Source organism: Pan troglodytes, chromosome 5, assembly GCF_028858775.2.
Source record: "Pan troglodytes isolate AG18354 chromosome 5, NHGRI_mPanTro3-v2.0_pri, whole genome shotgun sequence".
Taxonomy (NCBI): domain Eukaryota; kingdom Metazoa; phylum Chordata; class Mammalia; order Primates; family Hominidae; genus Pan; species Pan troglodytes.
In genome coordinates, this window is record NC_072403.2 from 38,193,026 (window position 1) to 38,207,063 (window position 14,038).

Below are 14,038 nucleotides of genomic sequence, written 5' to 3' on the forward strand. Positions count from 1 at the left end.
TAAAAACTGCTTTTTGTAATTATCAATATCTTGTAGATGCCTTTCCTTCTCTCCCCTTCCACATCTTTCTTTCTTAAACACAGAAACTTTAGGTCCTCTGTACGTATTCAGTGTAATTCCCTCAAAATATTCTCTGCAGATTACTCGACTTTTTTCAAACAATGCTCTGTTATTGGGGAAAATACATAAGCTATGTATGTGAATTTTCCAAATTTATTTTTCCGGCTTAGTTGGAAATGTACATTAATCTATTTACATTTTGAAATAGAATACACACAGGGGTTCATACCATAAATTCCAAAGTAAACAAAAGAGGGAAATGTTGTCTTCAAACTTTTCCTTTTCTTCTTCAGTTTTCCTTCCCATTCCCTAATATTTCAGACCTAAACCACTAGGTGGAAGTTAGAGTCCAAGTAAGACAGGAGAGCCTTGGAGGAAGGCTGGCCAGCACAGCGTGCAAGGGCTTGAATGGAGTGAAAAGGGCACGTGTGAGGTGGGGAGGCAGCACTTAAGAGAACTGCAGCAGCATAAATGGTAGCATATTCACACAATATAATAATATGCAGCAATAAAAATAAAGTATAGACACACACAACATGGTTAAATCTCAAAACCCATTTTATTTAGCCAAAGAAGCTAAATACAAAAGCATATATGCTGTATGATTCCTTTTTGTTTTCAAAGTTTTAGGATATGCAAGATTAAGCGGCTGGGCGCGGTGGCTCACGCCTGTAATCCCAGCACTTTGGGAGGCTGAGGCGGGCGGATCACGAGGTCAGGAGATCCAGACCATCCTGGCTAACAGGGTGAAACCCCGTCTCTACTAAAAATACCAAAAAAAATTAGCCGGGCCTGGTGGCACGCGCCTGTAGTCCCAGCTACTCGGGAGGCTGAGGCAGGAGAATGGCGTGAACCTGGGAGGCGGAGCTTGCAGTGAGCCGAGATGGCGCCACTGCACTCCAGCCTGGGCGACAGAGCGAGACTCTGTCTGAAAAAAAAAAAAGAAAAAAAAAAAGATTAAGCTATCATGCTTTATATCAGAATAGTTTTTCCTGGGATGGATTGACTGACAATGAACATGAGGGGAAGTTTCAAGAGAGGGAAATGTTCCATATTTTGATCAAGGTAGTGGTTACATTAGCATAAGCATTTGTGAAACCCCTTTGAAATGTACATTTCAAATAATGCATTTCATTTTATGCAAATTATATCCAAATAAATCTTATTCTTAACAGGTGGAATGTACCTCCCTGGATCTAGAGAATATTTATTTAGGACTTTGGTTTCCCTTTGGCCAAATTCTCAGTGGCTCAATACTAATATTTATGTAACTGCTAATTGTGTCTCTGATTACCTGTGAACCTTTGTGACATGAAGAAACAAGACTTAAACTTGGGAAGAATGTGAAACAGAAAGACAATTCCTGTTGAGCACATTTTATTCTGGCACTGTACAACTGTATTATAATTTCTATTCTACTATTGAAGCCCTAAGGTTCTTGAAGCACAGAGCCCTGCATTTCTGAGCTGTGATTTCCCCTGCACAGCTCTGCACATGCTCTCCACTGGTGAATATGGTGTGGTCGAGAAGTGTGCTTCTTTTGGTTTTATTTTTAAATCAGTTAACTTTGTGAGTTGAACAATGGGATGATCCACAGACCTGGATATCATACAGGAAGATGATTCCTGCTCCCTGAATAATGTGGTTTCAGCCCTTTGCAAGTGAGAGAAGGGAGTTACACTGAGTATTGTCCACAAAAGCACACATTAGAATTCCTATCATTCTGTAGCTCAGTCCAGTCCAAAGTCTCCTGGGGTGATTTTTATTACTTCCACTTTCAAAGTAACTGTAGAGAGCTGGGGGCAGGCTGCGATTTTCTCCTTAGACTTACTGTAGAACAGGCATTCAAAAGCCAGTGCATCTTGGCTTGACCTTCTAGGAGGTGCAAGGTCTGTTTGGTCTATGGCTGGCCTTGCTTCCTAGCCTTTGGTCTGCTCTATTTTGCTCAGGACCAGTTTCACTCACATTCATTTCCTTTGCTTAAGACTTGGCAGCTCCCTCAGGCAATTCTGAGAATATGGGTTTTCTTCCTGATTGCTTTCTGTTCCACATTCCCAGAAATGTGTCCTTCCTAACAGGTCAAGGTCTGGTAGTAAACATTAGCTGTTATATTTTTTAGCCAAAAAGAGATGTAGCTGAGCTTCTTAATATATTTTGTACATTTGAAGAACTGGAGTAGGACTCAGTGAGACATAAGAAGATCCATACCAAGTGATATTAGGTTAAAAAACAGCAGAATAACATATAGTCATAGAAGTCAAGATGGTCATTATTCTCGAAGACCATCTTCAAGTGTTCTGGTAATGCTATGCTTGATAAAGGTGCTGGCTGCCTAGATCCACTTGTAAACCTGGATTCTGGTGAATTAAAAAAGAGGGGAGGAAGTAGAAAGGGAAAAGAAAAGGGTGAGTGTAAAAAAAAAATAGAATACTTGACTTCTTCATGGACTACCTTTACCTGGATACCTTCATCTTTTGGATAATCTCTACTCAGAGGAATTAAGAAAATTTGAAGAAAAAAAAAGTGCAAAGGGATATTGTTTAAGGAACTACCAGAAGTCTTATTATAAGCTCAGAAAGATCATTTTCCTTGAGACTCCAATGAATGAAGTAGACGAGAGATATAGATAGATATATAAATGTTTTTCTGAAAGAACTCAACATTGGCAAATTTTACTCTGCCCCTTTTCTATTTTCTCCTTTCTCCTTGGGGAGAGAATGTGTGGCAGGTCATGGTACAAGTCTTTTTTTTTTTGAGACCGAGTTTCACTCTTGTTGCCCAGGCTGGAGTGCAATGTCATGATCTCGGCTCACTGAAACCTCCGCCTCCCAGGTTCACGCGATTCACCTGCCTTAGCCTCTCGAGTAGCTGGGATTACAGGTGCCCGCCACCACAGCCAGCTAATTTTTTTGTATTTTTAGTAGAGACAGGGTTTCACCATGTTGGCCAGGTTGGTCTCAAACTCCTGACCTCAAGTGATCCATCCACCTCGGCCTCCCAAAGTGCTGGAATTACAGGAGTGAGACACTGCGCCTGACCTTGGTACAAGTCTTAGTGTATGTTTTAGTATCAGTTTCAAGTCCGCTAAGGTTTTTGAACCCCAGATACACATTTCTCTCTTGGGAGAAAGAAAGAAACCCTGTCTTCCCACCAAAAACAGTGTGCTCCTTCCATCTCCCTGCACTGGCACTGCTGTGTAATGTTAGGGATTTCCGGATGAAGAGGCTAGGTCTCAGATGAATGACGTTTCTCTCAAGACCTGGGTTCTAGTCCTCACATTCATATGGTAAGTCCAGAAAATGAAGGAATCAAGCTGACATGCACAAACTAGGGTTTCTTTGTTTGTTTTCTGTTGTTGTTGTTGTTTGTTTGTTTTTGCCAGCCTGAGGTGCAATGGAAAGATGCAAAGGGAGGGAACATACCATCTCTCTGTGAGGACAAGACCTATGATGATGCATTGTTCCAGATAGATGTATCCCTCATAGTGTGAGACAGCTCAAACGGAAAAGTGTCCTGCTCCATGAAGAACCCCTTCTTTGGACAGTTAGAACTGTCCAAAGTTTGGAAGTTAGAACTCTAACTTCTATCTGAGGTTAGAGTTGCTCATTTTGGAGACAAGAGGAGAATAAGAAGGGAATGTTTGAGACCTGGGATGGGATAGACTTGTTGCTGCATGTTGTTGATGAGGTTTTGGGGCCTGTGTCAGATCCCTTCTTCTCTCCTTGGGAGGCAGCATTTGCTGCGACTTTCCCTATACTTGTGATTTACATGAATGCTGTTGTGTTTTTGGCATGGAAAGAAAAACAGAAGAAAAGAGGAGAGCTTGGAAAACCAAGAAGAAAAAGAGAAAAGAAGGCCGAAGGTAAATCTATGACTCAGCCTCGGTGGGGTTTGTGAATTCATGGGTTTGTAAGCATGGCTATGGAGATAGGTGGCACCTGTTGGAACACAGAGTCATGTGTAGGATTGTATTACAACTCCAAGACCTCAACAAGTCATGGAGTCTGGGGCCCCCATGAGAAAAAATATTAGAATCCAATATAGAGAGAAAACTCATCGATATAAACATGAAGTAAGAAAAATATAGTAGTCCTCAGTTAAGGTAAATTCCTTGATCTAGTTATGGAAAAGTGACATTCAGGATTTGAGCTTGTAACATAAACAAGAAAATAAACTTTGGACATTATTTGTCTGTAAAATCTGTTTTGTCATTTTCTCTTTCCCCTTGTCCTCCACATCTTCCTCCTCCTCCTTCTTCTTTTTCCTCTTTCTCTTCTTCTTCTTGTTTAGAACCACACAGGAAGGAGTTTAGTAAATTCTCTGTTTTCTTTGCGTTATAGAGGAGGTTGAGTCCTTACTCCATGCTGTGTACTTGGCATCTCACAGGCTGTTCTTCCCTTTCAGTAAGAAGAAAGGAATTGTATCAGCAAGGTGAGTTACATTGAAGTGATGTTTGGGCCAACCATCTCATCTGCCCGTCTGTTCTGTTGCCTTCTCTCACCTTGTTGGTGAGGGAGGGATCCCTACACTAAATAATGTAAGGTGGTCAAACCCATGACACCCAACAGTGGACAGATGAGATGGACAGCAGTCGATTAGTCACATAAACTTGGACCTTGGGGAGGAGGACACTGCTTGCCATGCAGGACCTCACGGGGTTGCACTTGGGAGCAGAGTGGACCAGCAAGGGCTCTAGGAGGCAGGCTTTGTAGTAACAAGAGGGTGAGGTGTCCCTTGTTTTCTAAGGAAATATTGATTGGCTTGCTTGAATAAATGCAGGCTGACAGGAAGATGAGGCCTCATAGGCTGAGAACCAGGCAGAGTTTAGCTGGCTTGATGAATAGGGGAATTAACTGGGTGGGAAATTTTCCCACTTGGTGGGGGCATATCTGGTGAGAGCAAGGGAACTCATGGTTATGCGTTTGGATCTATGTGAGGGTCGAAAGTGTCAAGGCAGCACATAAACATTTCGTCTTTGCAACACACCCCACGATTCAAGCCTATCCTCCTCTTCTCCCAAAAGGACCTCATGTTTCATTGCTGATGTGTTGGTGGAATGTGGAAAATGTGGAAAGTAGAACAGGAGATGTAAAAAAGACAAATACCCTGAACTGTTCTTAAGAAATGGTAAACCTAGAAATATAGCACTGTCATAAACCTTCAAGTTTCATGTGGTCTCAGTAATTTCATACTCTGAAGTGAAAGTTTCGTGAATGAGAGAATGTAATTCATTTGTTTTATTTTAGACTGGAGAAAAGCAAAGCTATATGCTAGTGAGTAACTCTAATGTTGTCTTGTGGCTTCGACTGCCCCAGGGTTTAATGAGGCATTTCCTGGGCATTTTCCAGAGACATGCCGTCTTCTGGAAATTTTATTTTGAAGCTAGGAGTCCAGAAAGATACAGGGAGGAGGGAGGGGAGTATCTCAGTAGTACATAAGACATGTTCTTGGCGTTATTTCCCGTGTGATTTTTTGTTGTTGTTGTTGTTGTTGTTTTGAGATGGAGTCTCACACTGTTGCCTGGGCTGGAGTGCAGTGGTGCGATCTTGGCTCACTGCAACCTCTGCCTCCTGGGTTCAAGCAATTCTCCTGCCTCAGCCTCCCGAGTAGCTGGGATTACAGGCACCCGTCACCATGCCTGGCTAATGTCTTTGTATTTTTAGTAGAGATGAGATTTCACCATGTTGGCCAAGCTGGTTGCAAACTCCTGACCTTGTGATCCGCCCACCTCGGTCTCCCAAAGTGCTGGGATTACAGGCGTGAGCCACAGCGCCCAGCCTGTTGTTTTTGACTGAAGAAAGGTTTGAAGCAGGTGAGTGACATTATTTTGTCCCACATAATCTCCTCCATACAAATGGGAAACTTTTGCATTTGTTTATTGGTTATTCATTCCATGGTTTTCACTCTGTCTATATTTCATTCTGGAATGTTAGCAGATTTTTTATGTTCTGAGACCATTCATTCATTCAGCATAAATATATACAACCATTTATTCAATGTCAAATAAGTAAAGCAGATCAGATTTCTGGTTTTATGAGAAAGTACACAAACAAATTGTGATGAATGTTATGAAGGAATAAGAGATTTCCAAGAGACAAAATAGTGCGTTCAAGGAATTCCTCCAGTGAGGTGATATTTAAGCTGAGACTTGAGCAACCTGGTGGATGTTTTCATGTGAATTGCATTGAAAGATAATTTGCTCAGAAGGAAGTCTATTGTTTAACCAGCCTGAGATGGAGAAAAGCTTGTTGCATCTCGTGAAGTGGAAAATGGCCCCTGACCATCTTAGAGTCTTTCTAGAATTGTGGGCTATCAATTTCCAATGCATGTCGCTTTACTCTAAATAGCCCTGCACCTACAAACATTTCCTAATTAATTTAATCCTCCTCAAATTCAAACATATTCTAATTTACAAATACAAATTCTTATAAGAAAAATTTTAATTACTGAGGATGTTTGATTTGAAAAGAAGATTAGTTACTACCAGTATTAGTACTATTGCTATCACCTCTGCTATTAGTGTTACTATAAATATTGGAAGCTAAAATGAACCAAGTGTTCATCACAGAGAAGTCATAGTATTAAGTTCCCTATACGCTATCTCATTTATTTCTCACAATAGTCCTGTGCTGAACGCCATAATTATTTGCATTATTATGAGAGTTAGGTGTGCCTGAAAGAAGCAAGGTAACGTCACCAAGATCAGAGCTACTAAAGAAAGAGCAATTATCAAGATTCAGATCTTTTTGACTACAAGGCCTGGGATTTCAATCACTAGAAATATAATAAAGGTGTATGAGAAGTGGATGGCCCAGTTATTACATAAACCCACAGAAAATGAAAATGAAGAGGCTTAAATGAAAGTGGACACACCATGACTGGTGATACTATAGGACTTAATTTTAAGAACAAGCAATAACGTAACAGGCGTTTGAAGAATAGGCAGGACCCCATCCTGAAAACCTTACCCTGGAAGACTTTCAGGTGTGACAGCCATCCTGGCTAGACAGTCCTAGCCTGGCTGGAATAGATGGTTACTGAAGATCCTGTCCAACCCTAGCCTTCTAGGACTTACACATCGTGTGTCTCCTAGGACGGAACGCAGTTTTACCTAACCTTCCACTTTTCTTCTCTCTCTTGTTTTTCTCCATTCTGCCTTCCCAGTATTTGCAGCTTTCCTCCTTTTTTTTTTTTTTTCCAACTATACATGCAGTGGCTGTTTCTCTGGATCCAGATGCAGCTCATCCCAACCTCATCCGATCTGAGGGTAGAAGATACACTTCTTCAACAGAGAATGTTCCCCGAACTGGGATGCCCCCACACACCAAGGACAAGGGGAATCCAAAACCATCTTCAGTGTTCTGGGTTTACCACAGGGGAGACATTACTTTACCACAGGGGAGACAGACATTACTGGGAGGTAGAAGTAAATAATGGGACAGAAGTTGGACCAGGAACGAGATGAGCTCTGGGTGTTTGTTCAGCACAATGAAGAGAGAGTGGTGGTTTGTAGAAAGTCCAGAGAAGAATTTCTGCATGGTGACATGTGAAGAAGGAAGGGTCATGGCTCTCACTTCCTGCCCAGAGACTCTGTCAGGAGCCTCCCTGTCCCCCTAGAAGGTTTCCAGGACAGCAAGGCTGGAGACGTGTCTTTTCACAATGAGGTCGATTAGTCCCACATCTATTCTGTTACTGGAATCACCTTCTGTGGGATTTTCCATCCTTATTCTAGCCTTCAGGGTGCTGGCACATGTCTGTCCTTCTGCTTAGATCATCGTGAAAATTGTCCTGATTCTTTTCCAGTTACCTCTGTAACTTCTTTAACGAGTTGTGATAGAGATGTTGCCCAGGAAGCTAATGTTCTATTAGCATAATAAGCAGCGAAGTGTTGGCACCTCTGCTGTCTCCACTGGAGCATCTTCTAGGTACATTCACCAGGAAAGCTGTCCTTGGATGGTGAGTAGGTCAGTTTCACTAGGTGTGATTTCACCTTCTGTCAAAGAGGAAGAGGCAGAAAGTGAAGTGAGAGAACTGGAAAATGTCCAGGGAGATTTCCTCCAGTGCTGCTTTTGGGGAAATAGAGTCTCTTTGTGGGCAGCAACTATTTCTCACAAGAAAACTCCAAACAAGTGCATGAGTTTCTCATCTGTTTTCATGCTGAGTGTGTGTTGAAGTATATAATTTTAAAGCTACATTTACGGGGAAATCTCTTCTTACTATTTTTGTTATCAAATATGGAGGGGGGTGGCGTTTGAAGGGAAGTATTGCAGTAGAGTGAATTCTCACTTCCATTACCACTGTTGGAGATGCACAGGAATCTGTCCAAGTCCTTTAATAGCTCAGCGTGTTTGCTCTTCAGGCTCTAGTGTACAATCAGCTGCTAATCTTGGACTTTGACAAGGGACGGAGAAGGCTCATGAATAATTGTAAATAATTGGAGGAGGAGCCCAAGCCTTCTGGAAGGAAAGAGCCTTTTTCTTTAATAAGTTCTCACTGGTCAGCAAGTCCAGAATTGTGTCCTATGTGAGAATGTGAATGAAAGAGGAGTCAGTGTTGCAGTTTATACTTTAGGAGAGAAAGCAGTAAAGTAGAAATAAAGAAACATCTGTACCAAGAGTCATTGCTAACATTAACATTCTTTTTCTTCCTGACCTGTTCTGCCCACTGTTGAGGGTTTCCCTTGTCCTTGCTGCATGTAAGACTTCTCCAGCTGTTTATCATCAAGTTGTCTTCAAGGATATAGAATATGAGCTTCTCCTGTTTTTTGTTTGTTTGTGTATTTTTGTTTGTTTGTTTGTTTTTTCTTTGACGGAGTCTCGCTCTGTCACCAGGCTGGAGTGCTGTGGCACCATCTCTGCTCACTGTAACCTGCACCTCCCAGGTTCAAGCGATTGTCCTGCCTCAGCCTCCTGAGTAGCTGGGACTATAGGCATGTACCACCACGCCCAGCTAATTTTTGTATTTTTTTTAATACTTTAAGTTCTAGGGTACATGTGCACAACGTGCAGGTTTGTTACACATGTATACATGTGCCATGTTGGTTTGCTGCACCCATCAACTCATCATTTAAATTAGGTATTTCTCCTAATGCTATCCCTCCCCGCTCCTCCCACCCCACGACAGACCCTGGTGTGTGATGTTCCCCGCCCTGTGTCCAGGTGTTCTCATTGTTCAATTCCCACGCAGCCATAAAAAAGGATGAGTTCATGTCCTTTGCAGGGACATGGATGAACCTGGAAACCACAATTTTTGTATTTTTAGTATAAGAGAGAGGGTTTCACCGTGTTGGCCCAGATGGTCTCCATCTCTTTACCTTGTGATCCACCCACCTTGTCCTCAGAAAGTGTTGGGATTACAGGCGTGAGCCACCGCACCTGGCCGAGCTTCTTCTGTTAAATGAACCCTTTCTTCCTGATGATGGAAGAGATCCCCTTAGTTTTTCTTTTACAGTATTTGCAGATCTGTAAACCACAAGTGCCTCTAACAATCTGTCCTGTAGATGTATCTCCTTGGTGAAATTTCATGTCACACACTAAGTGGCAAAGACAGTATTCGAAGCCAGGAAGAATCAAGCCAGAGCCTAGTCCTAATTTCACTGACCCTAAAGGGAGGCTTACATATTTCATCAAGAAATAATCAAGGCAGGACAGAGGTAAATAAATGGTGATAAAATATTAATAGTTATAATCAAATGGACATGGTGGATGAGAAGGGATTTCTGGACATGCGAGCCCTAAACATGGGGGTAACAACAAAACAGGAACAAATGGGGTGGAACTGTGGTATAGAACACGAAAGGTAACAGGTTCAGCCTTAGACATTTTACATTTTTATACACTTAGGACATTCAGCATGAGGTTCAAGAGGAGTTTTTACTATCTCTTTTTCAGAGTCTAAATTCATATTTTTTCTACAACAAGATTCTTAAACTTGTCACTTCTTTACTCATTTTAATGGGTGTTTGTCCTTCTAAGCTTAGAGATTGGGGAGCAGTGGCTGCAGGTGGACATGGTAGAAAACGTGAAGGTGGATGGTTGATTGGACTCAGAGCTTTAGACCTGTCAGGGATAACAGTGTCCATCTTATTTTCATTTGTAGCTTTGAGTAAATCAATAAGTAGTGCAGGGTCTCCAAGTAGCCTATCCTTTCTGGAAAAGTGAATTCACCACCTGGCTACATCAATTAATTCTTTATTGCTGGACTACTCTGGCACTCCCATTTTTAGTAAAGTTTATGAAGGTATAATAAGACATTCCAAAAACAGAGTGACTCCACTGCAAAAAAGAAAGACCTGAGGGCAGGAATTATGTCTTATTAAGGATTGTATCTCTAGGCCTTAGCATAGTGCATTCAACAGGTAAGATATTCAATAAATATCACTTTATGAGACAATTCATGCATTTTACAAATGTTTATTGATCAATCAATATATGTCATTTTTACAGGTTGTGGAGCTAGACAAAAAAGAAAAAAATCACTGTCCTCATGGAAGTTAAATTGTACTGACAAAGGAGGAAAATGTCAGGGAGTTAACAATTCAGTCTCTGTGGCTTCCTCCTGTCCTCTCCCTGAAACTGAGATCCAGCCAATCTGCACATCTATTCTGAGAGTGGCCCCGCTTTAATGACTACACCCAGCTGTCTACACACCAGGAGGGGAGGGAACTGCATCCTGAGGCACCAACCCGATTACCCACCCAACAGCCACAGGGACTTCCAGTGACTGGGGCATCATCCTCACGCCACCAACCCCTCTCCTTCCTGTGGCTTTTCTAACTGGAACTGGAACTCAGAAAGTACATTAATCACCAATTTGGGAAGCTATAGGAAAGTATGTTTTCTAATATACAGTGAGAGAATGTGACTGATAAAAACCAATTTTCTTGAGACTTTCTCCCTGGAAAGTGAATATATTTATTCATAGGGCCTTCACAAGCACAGACTAACAAGCAAAGAGCTACATTCACTAGGAAGGAAGACTCAAAAGTAAGTGAAAAATAATAGTTAACCTTTAGATGTTGTGCAATAAATTATTTTTAATTACATTAAATCAAAATAGTGTTAACATATTTTCAGGTAAACCTAGTATATTTACTAATAAATTTAAGTCTTCATAAATATAAAGATAGATCAATGTAAATGTAAAAATCATTTGTTAAACTCCAGAGATTATATAAACAAAAAGTGAACCTAATGTAAAACTGTGGACTTTAGTTGAAAATAATGTGTCACTATTCTTTCATGGGCTGTAACAAATGTGCCACACTAATGTAAGATGTTAATAATAGCAGAAATAGGGGGGAGAGAGGAGGGATCTAGGAGCTCTCTGGATTTTCCATTTTATTTTGTTATAAATCTAAAACTGTTCTTAAAAATAATGTCTGTTAATTTTTTTTAAAAAAAGGAAAGAAGCACTGATACATGCTATGACATGGAAGAACTCTAAAAATATTAGGCTAAGGGAAAGAAGCCACATACACATACACAGATAGTTTATGGTTCCATTTATATAAAATATTCACAATAGAAAAGTTCATAGGGACAGAAAGTAGATTACCTGGGGAGTAGGGGGTGAAAAATGGATAGTAACTGCTTAATGGGTATGGAGTTTCGTTTAGGGCGATGAAAATATTCCAGAACTAGAAAGTGATGATGATAGTCACACAGCAATATCACATACACAATACCACAGAACTGTACACTTTAAAATGGTTAAAGGGTAAGTTTTATTTTATGTTATGTATTTTACCACAATTGAAAAAAATGTTTATTAAAATTAATGTGCAAACATTTGTGGAAGAATAATGTGTAGTTTCTAACATTTATGTGTTTAAATTTATGAGTTTAAAAATAGAAAAAAAAAATGATGGCCCAGAAGAGCAAGTCCAGACTGCTGTTCATGAGTGATCCTCACAGGACTGTGTTGCCTCTGACGTCGGCCATCCTGGAGAGCAGCAGAGCATCACTGGCAGGCCTTCGTCTTCTCACTTCATAACATTCTTTCCAAAAGTCTTGTTGACATTCTTCTGTCTTCCACATACAGTTTATCTTCTTGAACTCATTATGACTTTAAAATATTTTTACTGTGTTACAGGTACTGCTTATATTTGTTTATTTTATAATTATTAATTTTAAATTGTGCACTTTATTTTGCTCTAACAATAAAATTGACATGTTCATATAGATGATACATAATTTTTCGCTTGGATCGGAAAGTCTAAAACTTTTTTCCTGACTCAATTTCCTGTATCAACTTTCTCAAAAAGTCTGGAGGAGGGATTTTACAACACTTCATAAGATTTTCAAGATTATATTTTAGTGATCAGATTTTTCTCCCCCTTATGCAGCTGTATTTTCTCTCACTTTTTTTAACTGTATTTTTTTTTTAATTTTCTCAGTTCCACCTATGTGGACAATTAATTGTCACCATCTTAAATAAACTGATCAGGCCAGGTGTGGTGGCTCATGCCTGTAATTCCAGCACTTTGGGAGGCTGAGGCGAGTGGATCACTTGAGGCCAGAAGTTTGAGACCAGCCTGGCCAACAAAGTGAAACCCCATCTCTACTAAAAATACAAAAATAGGCCGGGCATGGTGGCACATGCCTGTAATCCCAGCTACTCATGAGACTGAGGCAAGAGAATTGCTTGAACCCGGGAGGCAGAGGTTGCAGTCAGCTGAGATCATGCCACTGCACTCCAGCCTGGGTGACAGAGTGAGACTCTGTCTCAGAAAAAAAAAAAAAAAAGAAAGAAAAGAAAAAGAAAAAAAGAAACTGACCAAATGCTTGATTATTCCTTTCATTTCCTCCTGTAGGCTAAATTGTATTTCCCATGGGATTTTCTAAGGGTCCTTGATTATCAGATGTCAGATTGTGATTGATAGGCCGGATCTCAGAGAACCTGGAAGAGGATAGGTCTCTGAAAAGATCAGTCTCCAGCAGATTTTCCTGAGTAGAATTAAAGTACCTTGAGTTGGTACTTCAATGATCATGGGAGCCCCCTTCAAGCAGTTAGAGAAATGAGAAATGATCAGGACTCAGAATATCATTCTGGTTTCCAGAATCCCAGATTGTTATTTTCCTGATATGTTGGAGATGTTCTTGTGGGTACAGAAAAAATGTCCAGAGAACCTACATTAGGGAACCAAAGAATGAAGCGGGGTGCAGAGCCCCAGAGAAGGAAGTTTTGGGGAAGGTGTAGATAGGGCACTTGCTAATCATGTTATAAGAGGAGAGGTATTCAGAGGCACGGTCAGGAGGATTCTGACTTGTTCAGGGGCCACCTTCAAGGGGATGGGGCTTGGAAGAGAGGGGATGGCCCAGAACTCATTTCTTTTGCAATCCATTGCCTAAAACTCACTGTCAGGTGACACAGAGATGACTCTTTCTTTGCAACATGTGCTTGGCAACCTCCGGGACCCATCGCGCCCTGTTCCCAGTCTCCACCTCTCAGTACCAGCTCTCTGACAGGAGTTCCCCCTGGCCCATAGAGCAGATAGTCTTACTATCTTACTGCACAGGTCATCCCATCACCCAGGTGTTAAGCCCAGCATCCATTAGCTGTTCTTCCTGATGCTCTCCCTCCCCCATCCCCCAACAGGTGTCCAGTGTGTGTTGTTCCCTGCCATGCATCCATGTGTTCTCATCAATCAGCTCCCCCTTATAAGTGTAAACATGCAGTAGTTAACCTTTTTCTATACGGTTTTGTACACAGCCTTCCAGATAATTTTGTGCTGAAATATATTGCTTTGTTTTGTTTCGGTTATTGTTTGTATGTTCTGAAATGCCTTCTGAATATCCATTGAAAAATTAATTCCCTTCTGGAGCGTGAAGTACACTGAATTATACACTGATTCCTTGAAACCTGATAATATCATCATCATACCACATAATCCTCTTTCAATCAGCATATTCAATTAATGCACTATCTCATTTCTCAAATATGCTAAGTTATATCAAATCTCTTAGAACTGGACACT

General features: G+C 40.9%; 1 long non-coding RNA gene across 6 annotated transcripts in view; it reads left to right on the forward strand.

Annotated features, from left to right (window-relative positions):
* Positions 1–12,428, forward strand: part of LOC104006792 (uncharacterized) — a 164,391-nt gene extending 151,963 nt beyond the window's left edge. Inside the window, exons 3-8 of one of the 6 annotated variants that reach the window (XR_008548461.2) lie at positions 3,860–3,922; positions 4,401–4,491; positions 5,727–5,872; positions 7,225–8,016; positions 10,506–11,045; positions 11,903–12,427. This is a non-coding gene — a long non-coding RNA (uncharacterized LOC104006792). Of the gene's footprint in view, positions 1–3,859; positions 3,923–4,400; positions 4,492–5,723; positions 5,873–7,224; positions 8,017–10,505 lie in introns of all 6 variants that reach the window. The other 5 variants (XR_008548462.2, XR_001718361.4, XR_008548463.2 and 2 more) reach the window with 5 other exon arrangements.
* Positions 12,429–14,038: the final 1,610 nt, after the last annotated feature.